This window comes from Canis lupus, chromosome 28, assembly GCF_011100685.1.
Source record: "Canis lupus familiaris isolate Mischka breed German Shepherd chromosome 28, alternate assembly UU_Cfam_GSD_1.0, whole genome shotgun sequence".
Taxonomy (NCBI): Eukaryota; Metazoa; Chordata; class Mammalia; order Carnivora; family Canidae; genus Canis; species Canis lupus.
Window position 1 is genome coordinate 10,286,148 of NC_049249.1, and position 17,752 is coordinate 10,303,899.

General features: G+C 38.9%; 1 long non-coding RNA gene across 3 annotated transcripts in view; it reads left to right on the plus strand.

Annotated features, from left to right (window-relative positions):
• Positions 1 to 17,752, plus strand: part of LOC102152451 — a 34,603-nt gene that overhangs the window by 6,830 nt on the left and 10,021 nt on the right. For 2 of the 3 annotated variants that reach the window (XR_005380470.1, XR_005380471.1), the window contains exon 3: positions 1,390 to 1,593. This is a non-coding gene — a long non-coding RNA (uncharacterized LOC102152451). Of the gene's footprint in view, positions 1 to 1,389; positions 1,594 to 16,856; positions 17,650 to 17,752 lie in introns of those variants that run through there. The other variant, XR_005380469.1, reaches the window with a different exon arrangement.

Below are 17,752 nucleotides of genomic sequence, written 5' to 3' on the forward strand. Positions count from 1 at the left end.
TTTGGGTTCACTTTGCTCTTATCTAGCTTCCTAAGGTTGAAACTTTGGTGATTAATTTTATTCCCTTTATCTTTTCTAATATAAACATTTAAAGCTATGAATTTCCCCCAATTCAATGCTATAGTTGCATCTTCCAAATTTTGATGTTTTATTTTCATTATAATTTAGCTCAAAATATTTTCTAACGTCCCTTGTGGTTTTTTGTTTGAGCCATGGGTTATTTAAAAGTGAGTCAATATCCAAATATTTGGAGATATATAAATATATATCTTATTGTAACCAATTTCTAGTTTAATTCCATTATATAGTCAGAAAGCAGACTCTGTATGACTTCAACTTTTTTAATTTATTTAGATTCATTTTATGACCCAGCTTATATCATGATGAGTGTACAAGATGCATTTAAAAGAATATGTATTCTGCAGTTGTTGGCTATATTGTCAATTAACTCAAGATGACTGATAATATTATTCTGATCTTCTACATCTTTAATTTTTGTCTAGTTCTATCAATTGCAGAGAGACGTATGTTCAAATGTCCAACTGTGGCTAAGAAATTTTCTAATTCTGGGATGCCTGGGTGGCTCAGCGGTTTAGCGCCTGCCTTCAGCCCAGGGAGTGGTCCTGGAGTTGTGGGATCAAGTCCCATATCGGGCTCCCTGCATGGAGCCTGCTTCTCTCTCTCTGCCTGTGTCTCTGCCTCTCCGTGTGTGTCTCTCATGAATAAATAAAATCTTTAAAAAAAAAAAAAGAAATTTTCTAATTCTTCTCTTAATTCTGTCAATTTTTCTTTCATGTTCCCGAACCTCCATTTTTAGGCATTATTAAGCACATATACTTTAAACTGTTACATCTTTCTGATGAATCATGCCTTTTATCTCTAGTAAATAATCTTTCCTTTTTTTTAAGACTTTATTTGTTTGAAAGAAAGAGAGAGAGAGAGAAAGCGTGAGCAAAATAGCAGGGGGAAGGGCAGAAGGAGAGGAAGAAGCAGACTTCCCACTGAGCAGGGAGCCTGACACACCCCATCCCAGGATCCCAGGATCATGACCTGAGCCAAAGGCAGATACCCAACTGACTGAGCCACCTATGTGCCCCTTAATACTTTTTTTAAAAAAAGTAGTCTCCATGCCCAGTATGGAGCACAATGTGGGGCCTGAACTCATGGCTTGAGATTGAGACCTGAGCTAAGATCTAGAGTCAGTTGCTTAACAGACTGAGCCACACAAGTAACCCAATACTCTGTAAATACTTTCATCTACTTATGGTACTTCTCTCTGCTTGACATCTACTTTATCTGATGCTAATATAGCCATCTTATAATTCTTGTGCTCACTGTTTACCTAGCATAATTTCCCATCCATTTACTTTCTCTCTCTCTTTTTTTAAGATATTTACTTATTTTTTCATGAGAGACACAGAAGGCACAGACAGAAGCAGGCCTCCCGCAGAGAGCCCAATGCAGGACTCGATCCTAGGACCCTGGGATCACACCCTGAGCCAAAGGCAAACGCTCAACCACTCAGCCACCCAGGAATCTCATCCATTTACTTTCAGCCTACTCACATCTTGATACTTCACTTATATCTCCAAGGTAAACCGCACATGGTTACATTTTTCTTTTTCTTTGATTCTGGCCATCTCTGCCTTTAAATTGGAATATTTTGTCTATTTACACTTAATGTAATAATTAACGTGGACAGGGTTAGGTCTAATATTTTACTATTTATTTGTTGTTTGTTCCCCCCATAGCTTGGTCTTCTATACCTCCTTTCCTGTCTATTTTCATTAATTGGATATACTTAAGGATTCCATATTTGTTTATTTATTGTCTATTTAGCCATACCTTTTTAAGGTCATTGTAGGAATTAAAATATACATCCTTAATTTTTTACAATCTACTTAGAGTTAATGTTTTACTGCTTCTTCTAGAGTGTAAGAAATTTGCCATTTTATTCTCCTCTCAACTGACCCTTACTTTATGCTATAGTCGTTAAATATATAATATCTACATGTTCATGATATGAACATTCACAAGACAATGTTATAATTTTTGTACCAAACATTATATTTTTTAAAGATTTTATTTATTTGAGAGAAAGAGAGAGAGAGAGCATGAGCAGGAGGAGAGGCAGAAGGAGAAGCAGACTCCCTGTTGAGCGTGGAGCCCAACATGGGGCTCAATCCCAGGACCCCGGATGTGAGGGCGATCTGGCTGCAACATCTGTCACCCCATTGATCTCCAGGGTTGATTCGGCTGATCTGGCTGGCTAGGCGGGTGTCCCCTTCCTCCCTCACCGCTCCATGTGCGTCCCTCCCGAAGCTGCGTGCTGGTCGAAGAGGACGACCATCCCCGATACAGGAGGACCGTTCTTCGGTCAAGGGTATACGAGTAGCTGCGCTCCCCTGCTAAAACCTCCAAACTAGCTCTCTATCCCAGGACCCCGAGATCATGACCTGAGCCAAAGTCAAATGCTCAACTGACTGAGCCACCCAGGTGCCCCACATCAAATATTATCTTAGCAAATATTATTTTTTTTAAGATTTTACTTATTTTTTCATGGGAGACACAGAGAGAGAGAGAGAGGCAGAGACTCAGGCAGAGGGAGAAGCAGGCTCCATGCAGGGAGCCTGACGTGGGACTCAATCCCAGGTCTCCAGGATCAGGCCCTGGGCTGAAGGCGGCACTAAACCTCTGAGCCACCCAGGCTGCCTGGTAAATATTATTTTAAAGAAATTAAAAAGGAAAATAATCTTATATTTACATATATTTTTCCATTTCTAGTGCTCTTTTTTCCTTCCTGAAGGATTGAGTTCTAATTTAATACCAGTTCTCTTTAGCTTGATGAACTTCCCTTAATATTGCTTGTAGTGCATTTTGGCTGGCAATAAATGTAAGTTTTTGCTTAATTAAAAATATCTTTGGGATCCCTGGGTGGCGCAGCAGTTTGGTGCCTGCCTTTGGCCCAGGGCGCAATCCTGGAGACCTGGGATCGAATCCCACGTCGGGCTCCCGGTGCATGGAGCCTGCTTCTCCCTCTGCCTATGTCTCTGCCTCTCTCTCTCTCTCTCTCTCTCTCTCTCTGTGTGACTATCATAAATAAATAAAAATTTTAAAAAAAATCTTTGTTTAACTTTCACTCTTAAAGGATGCTTTTGCTGGATATAGAAATCTAAGTTGACTTTATTTTTTGTACAGAACTTTAATATTCTTCTGTTGATTCTGGCTTCCATTTCTTTTCTGATGGTCACTGGGCATTCAAATTATCATATTCTTGTATGTAATATATCATTTTTTTTCTGACTGCTTGCAATATTTGCTCTTTATCTTTGGCTCCAACAGTATAAGTTCAGATGTGGTTTTATTTGTATTTATTCTGCTTGAAGTCAGTTAATCTTCCTAAGTCTGTAATTTTATGTCTTAAACCAAATTTGCAGGAATTCTGGCCATTATTTCTTTAAATATTTTTTTTCTGCACTACAGTCCTTCTCCTCTCTTCTAGGATGCTCTTAACACATATGCTATACTTTTTGGTATTATCCCTCACATCCTTGAATCTCTGTTCATTTTTTGGGTCTATTTTTTTTCTGTGCTTCAGAGTAGAACATTTTTTAAAAAGATTTTATTTATTTATTCATGAGAGACACAGAGAGAGAGAGGTAGAGACATAGGCAGAGGGAGAAGCAGGCTCCTTGCAGGGAGCCCAGTGTTGGACTCAAACCTGGAATTCCAAGATCACAAAGGCAGTTGCTCGATCGCTGAGCCACCCAGGCGTCCCTGGAGTAGATCATTTCTATTGATCTATAGTCAAGTTCCCTGACTCTTTCTGCTGTCATCTACAAAATACTTTCAACCCCAACCAGGAAGTTTTTCAGTTCTAGAATTTCCATTTGGTTCTTTATTAATATTTCTATTTCTCTGCATATAGTTACTATTTTTTGTTTACTTTGAGTGTATCTTCTGTTACATCCTTGAGTAGTTATAATAGCTGTTTTAAAATGCTTAACTGCTCATTTCCAACATGTGGTAAATCTTGGGCATTAGTCTTCACTAGAATGCCTTTTCTCTTCATATGGGTCCCATTTTCCCATTCCCTCATATGCCTCATAATACTGGGCTGTACCCTAGACATTGTAAATGATACTTGTAGAGATTATGAATTCTATGTCTCTGAGAAATGTTTTTCTAAAGCAGGCAGTTATTTTGGCTGGACTCAGACTGCAGGCTCTGTCATCCTCATTGTGGTAGGCAGCAGCAAAATTCTGGGCTGGCTGGAGTCTCCCTGCACAGGTATAGTTCAAGAGTTAGCAGAGGTTTGGGCAGAGTTTGAAGCTTCCCTCTCCTTCCTTTCTGAGATAACCCTTCTCACTTCCCACCTACTATATCCTTGGATTCTTCAAGACAGTTGGACTCTATATGATCTGAGTTTAACTGCCTCACACGGCAAAAGGGGGCCTGCCCTCTGGCAAAAAGTTAGAAAACTGAGAAACTCAGAGCTGTTCCTGTCTAAATGTTGACTCCGCTCCATTATCTGCCTGCTTTTTGTTGCTCCCTCATGCCTTTAGGTACTTGTTGTTTCTGTTTGTTATATCCAGAGCTTATTGTGCTACCTGCGGGAAGGTTGGTCCCATAGGAGCTACTTCTCTATTGTTGGAAGCTAAATCCACTAGCATCTTGAACCTGATGAAAACATAGATCAGCTGGACAGTTCCCTGAAGTGTCAGTCTGTAAGAAAACATCACAGGAATAAATCAGAAATATGGTGTCAATTAGCTCATTTTTCCGTGGGTTGCTTCTTATATGAGATAAAATAAAAATTGTTTCCTCTGTTGTTTAGGTAAACACAGTCCTCAAGTGGACATTTAAGAAATAAAAAAGTCCATTAGTACAGTTATGTGTCTAGGAATATATATATATACACATATACATATATATGTACATACACATATGTGTGTATATATATGTATAGGTATAGGTATGTATATACATATACATATATATACGAATTGAATTGAAAAAATGAAATTGAATTGAAAAATGAATATATATAAAATTCATTTTTTTTTAAGTTGTATAATACCACATAGCACCATACTCTATCACCCCTCCTCTACTGATGGAGGCTCATATTAAATTCTTCAGGTTAGGTGCATTTTTTTGCCCCTACAAAGTCATGCTACAATAAATTTTCTTGAATATATTTCTTTATGTAGTGGTATTATTTTTTCTGTAGAATACATTACAGAAAGTAGTATCTCTGGATTGAGGAATATGTGCATTTTAATACATATTGAAATAATACTTTCCAGAGATGCTATAGAAATTCACATTCCATATCCATATGGGTAATCTCACCAATATTTTTTATTTTTGCTAATCTGATGGATCAAAATGCTATGCTTTTATTGTGCTAATTTGTATTTACTTGAATACCAGTGAAGTTAAGAATCTTTTCATACCACTGATGATTTACACCTTTTTTCTGGAAGTACCTATTAATGTGCTTTGTAAAATTTTCATTGGATTGTCTTTTTTTCTTTTTTTGGTTTGTAGGAGTTAAGGTACATTAGCAACATTCATCCTTTGTCATGTACATTTTAAGTATTTAGTCTTTTGACTATGCTTATCATTTCTTTTGCTATATGAAAACATATTCATTTTTAAGAGGTGATATATGACAGGGTACCTGGGTGGCTCAGTAGGTAAAGCATCCAACTCTTGATTTCCACTCAGGTCATGATCTTGAGGTTGTGAGATCAAACCCGCATCAGGCTCTGCACTGGATGTGGAGCCTGTTTAAGATTCTCTCTCTCTCTCTCCTTCTTAGGCGGTGACCCTTAGGGTTTCTAAGTTTTATCTTTTGCATCAGAAAGTTTTCTTTACTTGATTATCTTAAAAATAATTCCTTACATTTGTATCTAATATTTTTATTTTTCACATTTAGACTCTCAGTCCATCTGGAGTTTATTTTTGCATATGATGTGGGGTAGAAGTATCATCATATTTTCTTCCAGATGGCTAGTCAATTCTGCCAACATCATATATTAAGTAAGCCATGCTTCTCTCTCTAAATGAAATGTTATCATTATGTTAAGTCCTTGTTTGAATTTGTTTCTGGACTCTTTATTATTATTACTTTACTTGTATTGTTTATTCCTATGCTATATATATGGTTTTATCATAATAGCATTTCAATAATGTATCTATCTGGCATACCAGGTAGAAATTGTCATTTAGCTAGTAACATGGATAGCAAATACAAGCTTAAACAAGAAATAAGTTTATTTCTAATATTAAAAGAAGTCTAGTGGGATCCCTGGGTGGCGCAGCGGTTTGGCGCCTGCCTTTGGCCCAGGGCGTGATCCTGGAGACCCGGGATCGAATCCCACATCAGGCTCCCAGTGCATGGAGCCTGCTTCTCCCTCTGCCTGTGTCTCTGCCTCTCTCTCTTTCTCTCTGTATGACTATCATAAATAAATTTAAAAAAATTAAAAAAAAAAGAAGTCTAGTATAATAAGGCCAGCGTTAGCATAGTGGCACCATGCTCATTCTTCCATTATTCTGCTCAGCCATCCTCAACCTCAGGATCTTCTTGTGCTCCAGAATAGCTGCTGAAGCTCCAGCTTACATCCCTTTTTTCCAGGAAACAAACAGAGTGGGCAGGGCCAGAATGGTACATGCCAGCTGTCTGATTTCGTTTTTAAGGATTTTTCTGGAAGTCCCAACTAAAAAGTTTATACCTCTATCTGTAAGGGAAGCAGAGATATGAAGTCTTTTAGTTGCTGGATATCGGGTATGAACTTAGTCTCAGCCACATCTAGGAAGGTAAACCCTCCCTTCCCCCATATTTTTTAAATTTGTTTTTGTTACTCTCAGACATTTATGTTTTTTAATTAATAGACTTTATTTTTTACAACAGTTTATTTTGATTTATAGAAAACTTGAGTGGACAGTACAGAGAATTTGCATATACCTCCTTCCTATATTCATTCCTACACAGTTTCCTCTTTCATTAACCTCTTCTATTAGTGTGGCGCATTTATCACAATTAGTTGACCACAGTGATATGTTACTATTAACTGAAGTCTGTAGTTTACATTAAGGTTCTCTGTATTGTCATTTCTATGGGTTTTGACAAATACATAATGTCATGTGTCCACCATCACAGTATCATACAGAATCATTTTACCACACTAAAAATTCAGTTTCACTTATTCAACCCTCCCTCAATATCCCTGAACTTCTGACAACCACTATTCTTACTACCATCTCCACAGTTTGCTCTTTCCCAAATGTCATAGAGTACATAGCCTTTTCACACTAGAAAAGCTTTGTAAGAAACTGCCAAACTGTCTTCAAAGTGGCTGTACCATTTACTCTCAGCAATGAATGGGAGTTCCTGTTACTCTGTAACCTGACAGATATTGGTGTTATCAGTGTTTTAGATTTTAGGCATTCTCATAGTTTTGGAGCAGTGTTTCATTCTTCCTTTAATTTGTAGTTCCCTAGTGATAAATGATGTTGAATATCTATTCATACATTTATTTGACATCTGTATATCTTCTTTGGTGAGTTTTCTGTTAAGATATTTTACCCACTTTTTAATTGGATTGCTTCTTTTCTTATTGTTGGTTTTAAGAGTTCTTTGTATATTTTATATTCAAGGCCTTTATCAGACACGTGCTTTGCAAATATTTTCTCCTATTCTATGGCTTGTATTTTCATTCTCTGAACATTATCTTTCACAGAAATGAAATTTCTTATTTTAATAAGGCCAATTGATCAATTTTTTTCTTTCATGGATTGTGTTTCTGGTGTTGTGTCTATAAAGTAAGAGCCAAACCCACAGTGACCTAGATTTTCTCCTATATTATCTTCTAGAAATTTTATAGTTTTGCGTTTTACAGTTAGGTCCATGACTCATTTAGAGTTAATTTCTGTGAAAGCTATAATTTCTGTGTCTAAATTCTTTTCTTTTTTCTTTCTTTTGTTTTTCATATGGATGTCCAATTTTCCAGCACCATTTGTTGAAAAGACTATTCTTTCTCCATTAACTTGCCTTTTCTCCTTTGTCAGAGAGATCAGTTAACTATATTTGTGTGGGTTTATGCCTGAGATCTCTATTCTGTTTCATTGATCTATTGGTCTATGTTTTATTGATACCACACTGTCTTGATTACTGTAGCTTTAGAGTAAGTCTTAAAGTTGTGTAATGTCAGACCTCCAACTTAGTTCTTCAGCATCGAGTTGGCTGTTTGGAGTCATTTGCCTTTCTATATAAACTTTAGGATTGGGCAGCCCTGGGTGGCTCAGCAGTTTAGTGCCGCCTTCAGCCCCCAGGGCTTTTTTTTTTTTTTTTAATAAAGAGAAAGATCATGTCAAATTTATTATCCTTAAGTTCACGTTGACAGAAAATATACATGGGAATGTTTCCACCTTTTGTTAAAAGAGCAAGCAGAAAGCATGGTTAGGAGGGATCAAGGGAAGTCTATCTTAACCCAAGGACACTACGGCCTGGTTCTGCTGGTTAATAAGCAGGTGAATGACCAGCAAAAGGTTAATAAATACACGCCTGGCTGATAGGGAAGGGATCATGGTCCTTTTCTTCTTATCATTAAATGTTTCCAGGAATATACAGGCATGAAGACCTTCCCAAAGAGTAAAGGACATCATCATCTCTGCTGGCTGAACCCAGCAGAGCCCCTGCTGGAAGAGCCTGTAGGCAGGCAGACTCACCAGCAACCCTACAGCTTGGTGGGCTGCGGAGGGGTGAGGTGGACAGGCCCGCTGGGTGGGGACAGCACCATAGTCAGTGTGTTGCTGCCCCTCTCGTGCCAGCACGTGTCCAGGATGGGGTAGAGCTTGCCCTGGAAGTCAGCCTGGAATGTGTAGAGTAGCCGCAGGTCATCGGGGGCGGTTTGTTTGCTTTATCAATTCCTTGGCATTTTCTACGTAGACAATCCGGTCATCTGTGAGCAAAGAAAGATTGAGTTCTTTTTTTTTTTTTTTTTTAGATTTTATTTATTCATGAAAGACACAGAGAGAAAGAGGCGGAGACATAGGCAGAGGGAGAAGCAGGCTCCTCGAAGGGAGGCTGATGCAGGACTCAATCCCTGGACCCTGGGATCATGTCCTGAGCCAAAGGCAGATGCTCAACTGCTGAGCCACCCAGGCATCCCAACAGTTTGATTTCTTCCTTGCCAATCCATATATCTTTTATTTCATTTTCTTGTCTTTTTATATTAGCTAGGACTTCTGGTACAATTTTGGGCTTTTTTTTTTTTAAGGTTTTATTTTTTAAGTATTCTCTACACCAGCCATGGGGCTTTAATTCACAACCCCAACATCAAGAGTCTCATGCTCTACCAGCTGAGCCAGACAGCTGCCCCTCCAGCACAATTTTGAATTGTAGCAGTGGTTAGAGTGGACATCCTTGCCTTGTTCCCAATTGTAGAGGGAAAGCATCTGTTTTCTCACATTAAGAATGATTCTAACATTATGTTTCTATAGGTGTTCTTTATCAAGCTGATGAAGCTCCCCTCCAATCTTGGTTTGCTGAGAATTTTTATAGTGAATGGGTATTGGATTTTGTCAAATTCTCTTTCTGTATCTATTGATATGATCATATGGTTTTTCTTCTTTAACCTGTTGATGAGATGGATTATATTAATTGATTTTTGAATATTGATATAGCCTTATCTGAAATAAATCCCATTTGGTTGTGGTATATAATTCATTTTATATATTGTTGGATTTGTTTTGCTAATATTTTGTTAAGGATTTTTGCATCTATAATTATGAGAGATGATCATTTCTGGGTTTTCCTTTCTTGTAATGTATTTATCTGGTCTTGGTATTAGGGTAAAGCTGGCCTCACAGAATGAGTTAAGAAGTGTTTCCCTTGATTCTATTTTCTGGAAGAGATTTTAGAGAATTGATATCATTTCTTCTTGAAATGTTTGATAGAATTCACCAGTAAGCCCATCTGGGCCTGGTACTTTCTGTTTTGGAAAGTTACTGATTATCAATTCAATATCATTGCTAGACAGAGGCCTCTGTTTCTCCTTTTGTGGGTTCCAGTAGTTTGCATTGCAAGAAATTAATCTGTTTCATCTAAATTATCAATTTTGTGGGCATAGAGTTCATAATACTTTTTATTATCCTTTTAATGTTCAGTAAAGATGACTCTTCTTTCATTTCTGATATTAGTTATTTGTGTCTTTTCTTCTTTTTTCTCAGTTAACCTGGCAAGAGGTTTATCATTCTTACTGATTTTATTTTCTAAGAACCAGCTTTCTTTTTTTAAATTTTTATTTATTTATTTATGATAGTCACAGAGAGAGAGAGAGAGAGGCAGAGACATAGGCAGAGGGAGAAGCAGGCTCCATGCACTGGGAGCCCGACGTGGGATTCGATCCCGGGTCTCCAGGATCACGCCCTGGGCCAAAGGCAGGTGCCAAACCACTGCACCACCCAGGGATCCCCTAAGAACCAGCTTTTGGTTTCATTGACTTTTCTTTATTGTTTTCCTGTTTTCAATTTCATTTATTTCTGTACCGATTATTATTTATTTCCTTCTGCTTGATTTAAGCTTATATTCCTCTTCTTTCTTTAGTTTCCTAAAGTAGTAGCTTATATTAATGATTTTATATCTTTCTTTTCTAATATACATACAATGCTATATATTTCACTCTAAGCACTATTTCACTGCATCCCACAAATTTTGATAAATTCTACTTTTATTTTCATTTAGTTCAAAGTATTTTTTTAATTTCTCTTGAGACTTCTTTTTTGACTCCTGTATTATTTAGAAGTGTGTTATTTAATCTCCAATTATTTTGGAATTTCCAACTATCTTTCTGTTTTGGGTTCTAGTTTATTTCCATTGTGGTCTGACAGCATACATTATATGAGTTCTACCCTTTTAAATTTGTTAAGATATGTTTGTTTGCTTTCAGTCATGGAGTGGAGCTCCTGGATAGCGCAGTTTCTTTTTTGAACACTTTGAAATATTCATATATTAAGTAAATGTATAGTTTATATACAGATATACTAAATCAACATATAGGTTGAAACAAATCAGATCTTTTCTTTTACTTGATTCTAGGGTAAACAAATGGTGACAGGAACCAAAAAATTATGAAAAATTATGAGACAAAAAATTTATGTTGAATAAATTCTTTTATATGATGTGGGAAATACAATATAATATTTAATGAAAAAACTTAACAAATCCATTTAAAATACAGTGTATATATTGTCTAAAGATGTAAGCTCCATAGTCAGATCTAGGTTTGAATTCCAGTCCCCTACTTACTACTGTGTGACTTTGGACAAATTCTTTACCTCTCTATTCCTCAGTTTCTTTTATTATTAAGTAGAAACAATAATGTTTCTACCTCATAGGGTTGTTATAAAATTGCTTCAATATCTGAAAAGGGTTAAAAACTGTGCTTGAAAAAAAAACTGTGCTTGTCTTGGTAGGTATTCAAAATATATTAATTAAATTATTAATTAATAATGATAGTTAACTATCATTATTCATAAATATATCTAAAAGATATTTTTAGTAGGGCCACTTGGCTGGCAAGTATGAAACTCTTGATCTCGAGGTCATGAGCTCTATGCCCAATTTTGGGCATAGAGCTCATCAAATATTTATATTTATATATACATGATTGATCAATATATCACAAAAAAGAGCCTGAAAGGAAATATTTATAAATATGTGGAGGTAAGATTATGAATACTTCTCTTCTTTTAATTCTCCTGATAAAAAATGTATTAATTTTATCATAGGAAATAAACATTATTTTTAAAAAGGGAGCTTATTCTATCTGCCAATGAAGAAAAAACTTCTGATGTAGCCATAAATCACCTCGGCCGGGGTTCCACGTGGCCTAGTTTAAGACCCACTGCCCTATCGCATGTCACACACATACTCAACAGCCCTCTTTGAGGGGCTGCTCTCATCTTCTTTTCTCAATCTTCCTCTCAGGGGGTCCGAGGCTTCGAAGAGGCTGGCTATGTAGGCAGGCCCAGATTCCCATGTGGGCCATGCTAATCTTGGTAAATGGGTAAGAAATCTGAGCTTCCACTCTTGGGTAGTCTGCTGACTTTGTTGGGAGGGGTGCATGTGGGGGAATCCTCTACAAGTTATGAGGGGGCTGTTGCCTCCTGGAATCTTCTCTGGAGGGAGGATCTTTTCCCTCTTAGCCTCTCACTCTTCTGCCTCCCTCCACTAGCAGTTGGACTTGGGTCCTGAGTGCAGAACTCAGGTCACATAGCTTGGGGCTATTCATTTTGTGGGAACATGATCTCCTCCTCATCTGACACTGTCTACCTTTCAGTGTCCTTGAAGTCCACACTATGACTCACCTCATCAAAAGCTCCATTTATATTTAGGTTTTCTGCAAGTTCCTACCACCCCTCTTCTTCTGTGACTTCCATTGGCTTAGGGCCACTTGTCTTTCCAAGTCTGGCCAAGCGGCAGACGTCCCTCAACTATCAATCAATCCAATATTATATCGTATTTATAATAGAGAGAAAGAATATATATATTTTAAAATCTTATGTATGTATATCCTTTTAATAGTCTTGGTTATTTATTTATTTATTTTTAAATATTTTATTTATTTATTCATGAGAGACACACACAGAGAGGCAGAGACACAGGCAAACCACTGAAGCACCCAGGGATCCCCTGTTTTTTATCATTCTAAGAAGTTCTCAGGGCATCTGGGTGGCTCAGTGGTTGAGCGTCTACCTTTGGCTCACATCATGCTTCCGGGGTCCTGGGATCGAGTCCCACGTCGGGCTCCCTGCATGGAGCCTGCTTCTCCTTCTGCCTGTGTCTCTGCCACTTTCTCTCTCTGTCTCTCATGAATAAATAAATAAAATCTTTAAAAGCTAAAAAAAAAAAAAAAAAAGGAATTCTCAGTCACTAAAAACCACACATACATACATTGAGCTTTGCTCCCGAAATTGTAACTGTCCTCCTCAAGTTGTTCAAGCCCCCGAGGAACTGAACGGAACAGGGCCCCTAGTTTCACTGCCTGTGGAGCTCAGCAGGGTGTCCACAGACCTTCTGACAGGGACACTTCCCCTTTGGGGCCTGCACCGCCCCTGGGCTGCAAAGTCGGCCTCCGCAGCTGCCTCTCCCGCCTTCACTTGACCACAGCTTTGCTCAACGACTTCTCCTTCCTAGTTCTTGAAACAGTTCGCTCTTCTCTGCTTCTTACTGGCCCTCCCTCTACCTGCTTTCTCCCATAACCTCCCCCTACCACTGCCTTCATCACCAGGCAGGCCCCTGGTTAGAAAAGTCTGCCCTTTCTGCCTTTCCTTTCTCCTCCCTTCCATTGACACTGTCCATGCAGACTTCCCTCACTTGTCCCCACAGCCTCACTATTTCCTTTCTAGCACGTTGTTGTTGTTGTTGTTATTTTACCTTTTCACATCAAATCAAACTAATACATACATATGAGGAAAGAGCAGGTAGGTAAACCCCAGTTAAGGTTCTAGGTAGGGGGCTTGATCTTCCTGGGTATCGACTGTCTGGGCTGGCTTAAAGATACAGGAAGAAGACCTGAAAACTCCACTCCAGCTCTTTAATTGTTCCTGTCTCCCCGGAGAAATATGTATTTTTGTTTTGTTTAGATTTTATTTATTTATTCATGAGAGACACAGAGAGAGAGGCAGAGACACAGGCAGAGGGAGAAGCAGGCTCCATGAAGGGAGCCCGACGTGGGACTCGATCCCAAGACCCTGGGATCACGACCTGAGCCAAAGGCAGACACTCAACCACTGAGCCACCCAGGCATCCAAGGAAATATGTTCTTAGGGCAAAAATGAAACTTATGAATTTGATGCTAAGAACATTTTGAGGTCCATGGAGCAATGTAATATTCCCTCACATTAAATTTATCTGGATAGATTAAAATTCAGGAAACTCTCAGAAATGGATGTGAGGGCGATCTGGCTGCGACATCTGTCACCCCATTGATCGCCAGGGTTGATTCGGCTGATCTGGCTGGCTAGGCGGGTGTCCCCTTCCTCCCTCACCGCTCCATGTGCGTCCCTCCCGAAGCTGCGCGCTCGGTCGAAGAGGACGACCATCCCCGATAGAGGAGGACCGTTCTTCGGTCAAGGGTATACGAGTAGCTGCGCTCCCCTGCTAGAACCTCCAAACAAGCTCTCAAGGAAACTCTCAGAAAAAAAAAAAGGAATGAATAGTCACTGCAGAAAAATTAAAATATAAAGAAGTCAAAAGGCAAAGATAAAAACAAGCTGCAGTCTCCTCAGTCCACAATAGCATTATAGGAATGCAACGCTTGCAGGCTTTCCTGATGCCCATATGGAACACAGGGCCCTGGACCCTCATCTACAATTCCAGAAAGTGGAAACACAAGGTTGTTGTGTTTTGTTTTTGTTTTCTAAGTTGCAACAGATTTATTTGGCTACACAACCTGATCCAAACTGATGTGACATTATTTAGAGTCTTTATCCCACTTAGAGTGAATATTCATGCTTCACTGCAGCAATTTTAGTGGGTTTGATTGTAAGATGCTGCCTCAGACACATTGAGGGTATTCTATAATTGTGCACCTTTGCAAAATTGGAGAAATTCTGAATTGCGAAAGGTATCTGACTCTCAAGGATCAGGATGGTGGGCCTGAAGACTTAAAAGAAGTGATAACAACAACAACAACAACAACTGCCACTTGGCATCTACTCCTTCCAGTACTGCTCAGCACTTTGTATATATTAGCTAATTAAATCCTTATACATCTCCACAAAGTAGGTACTATTATCTTCATTTCTATTTTATACACGAGCAAAGAAATTACATTGTGCTTACTGTGTTATTGCTTGCTTTTTGCACTTAATAATATGTCTTAAACATCTTTCATTTCAGTGAATATTAACCTACAGCCTTATCACTAGTGATTGCTTTATTGTCCTATTGTGTGACTGTGTTTTTAGCCAGTTTCCTATTGTTGGGCAGAGGTTGTGTTCACACTCTCCTTTTTGATACATTTCTCTCAGACATCTTTGAGTAGAGAGAGGCCTGTCAGTTGTCTCTCTCAAACTTTTGATTCTGAGAGGCCAGTATATCCCAGTCCTTGCTTACTGGATCTTTATAGGAAAACTCATCCTGCTTCTTGACCATCTCTTTTTATATTTTTTATTTTTTTATTTTTTTCCTTTTATATTTTTTAATTTTTTGTTATTCTAACATAAATGTTCTCATCTTCTCTATATCTCTATCCAATTCCCTGGCATTTGAGAAATCCAATCTTTTTTTTTTTTTTAAGATTTTAATTATTCATGAGAGACAGAGAGAGAGAGAGGCAGAGACACAGGCAGAGGGAGAAGCAGGCTCCCTGCAGGGAGCCCAATGTGGGACTCGATCCCAGGACTCTGGGATCACACCCTGAGCTGAAGGCAGATATTCAACCACTGAGCCACCCAGGCATCCCTTGAGAAATCCATTCTGCCATTTTTGGGGCAGGATCTGAAATGGCAGATATCTCTCACTTCATCAGCATGGCCTCTTTTGCTTCCTGCCCTTACCTGACCTACTTCCCTCTCTGTTTCAAAAGGCTAGCATATCATCTTTGTGATGACATTTCTTAAGTCTATATTCCTATGGCCTGATTGCTAAGAATGTAGTCAACTGGATCCTTTTTTTATGTCATTTAATCTTGATTCTATTCCCACAATTGTCCCTAAAATTCTCTTATGGCACCTGTATTGGTTTCCTGTGGCTGCTGTGACAAATGACCACAAACTGGTGGCTTAAAACAAAAGGAATCATTCTTTCACAGTTCAGAGGGCCAAGAGTAAAAATCAAGGTGCGCAGAGAGTCAAAAATCAAGTTTTGGCAGAGCCACACTCCCTCTGACAGCCTAGTGGAAAATCCTCCCTTCCCACTCTAGCGTCTGGTGATGGCAGGTGTTAACTTGATGGCTGGGTAACCCAAGTTGCAGTCTTAATCTTGGATTTCTCTTCTTCTCCTCTGTGTGTTTTATGAGGTCACTTGTCATTGGATTTAGGGTCCACCCAGATAATCCAGGATTATTTCCTCTTGACATTCCATCTGTGAAGACCCTTTCTCCAAATCTGGTCACATTCACAAGTTCTAGGGGTCAACACATGGACAAACCTTTCAGGAAGCCACTACTGAATCCACCACAGCACCGCTCTTCCCAAGTCTAGGAATTGATTCTTTTCTTTTCACACTTTCCAAGGAGGTTTTCTTACTTACCCAATTCCCACTCAGGAGAGTCCATACACCTTGGGGATCTTTCAGTCATGTGGAGCTCACAGGAGTAAACAATGGTCATGAGAAAAATGATTCTTTTCTTCTGCTGATCCATAAAAGAATCCCAAATCAGTCCTTTAACATACATTGAATATATCTTCTTTAGCAAATTGAGTGTTTTTACTTATGCTAAAATGAGGTACAGCTTTCTTTATCTCAAGGACCAAGTTAAATCTCAAGAAGAAAGGAATGACTTCTTGAGTGCCCAGAATATAGTAAGTGCTGTTCTGTTATGTCACTTAACTTTTTTCATAACACCTCTGAGTCTTAAAGTCCATTTTCTTTACTATAAAGAATAGAAAATTGAGGCTCAGAGAGGTTAAGTAACTTGTTAAAAATCACACAGTACCTAGCAGGACCCAGTTCTGTCAAACCCAATGGACTTTAGATCTTGCCTCTACACCAAAATGACTTTTGGATTTTTAAAAGCAAGTGTGCCACATGAATAATGAATAACTCAAAGGTCACTAATAATAGCAACAAGACCAAAAGCTTGGTCTCAAATGCCAGTTCATCGCTCTTTCCCCCACAGCACACTCTCCATTCAAACAGACGGCATCATTTGAACTGAGAGAAAGACACACACCCTGACTGAGCTCAGAAATAGCCTGAACGTTGGAGTTGGAGTCTGAGTCTATCCCAGCTTCACTGCTTGGTGTCAGTTGCTTCTGGACCAATCACTTAGCACCTCTGAAGTTCAACTCCCTTATCTGTAAAATGGATAATTGACACCCACATCTTTGTATTGTTTTGAGCTAATGTACATGGTATGAAGGTGTTACCCAAATGGTAGCTATGTCAACTATGTATGATGCAATCTGATGTTTCTTTAAAATTAGACATCATTTTTTATTATAAAAGACAAAGTAATTCATACTTATGGTAAAGAATAAAAAGTAACAACCCTCTGCTCCCAAAAGAACCCAGTCCTACTTCCTGGACGTAGCTGTCGTCAGCAGTCTCTTCTGTAAGATTCCACAAATATTCCATGCATTTGAAAGTCTATACCCATTTATTACACAAATAGGCTTGTACAAGTTCACAGTTTCCTTTTTACTAAATCATTGTCCCAGGTGACTTCTGCAGGAAGCAGACTCTGAGATGGACGTCAGTGTGCAGAATGCTTACTCGGTGGTAGAACTAACCCCTGTGGAAAGGAGGGAAGGAGCAGGAGTGGGCAGGAGAGGTCAAGGTCTCAGACAGCCTTAGCCAGCCCCAGAGAGTTCCGGAGTTACACTCCCCACCCCCACCCCCACTCCACTCCCAAAGAGCCAGCCAGGGAAGGCAGCTCTCTGCAATTGAGTCAATCTCTGAAAGGCATGACACCAGAGGGCTGTCTACCAACAGCACTCCCTGCCTCTGGATGGCAAGTCCTGCGGAAGGAGGCTCCATCAGTACTTGGTGTCCACCTTGATCATGTCTGGATGA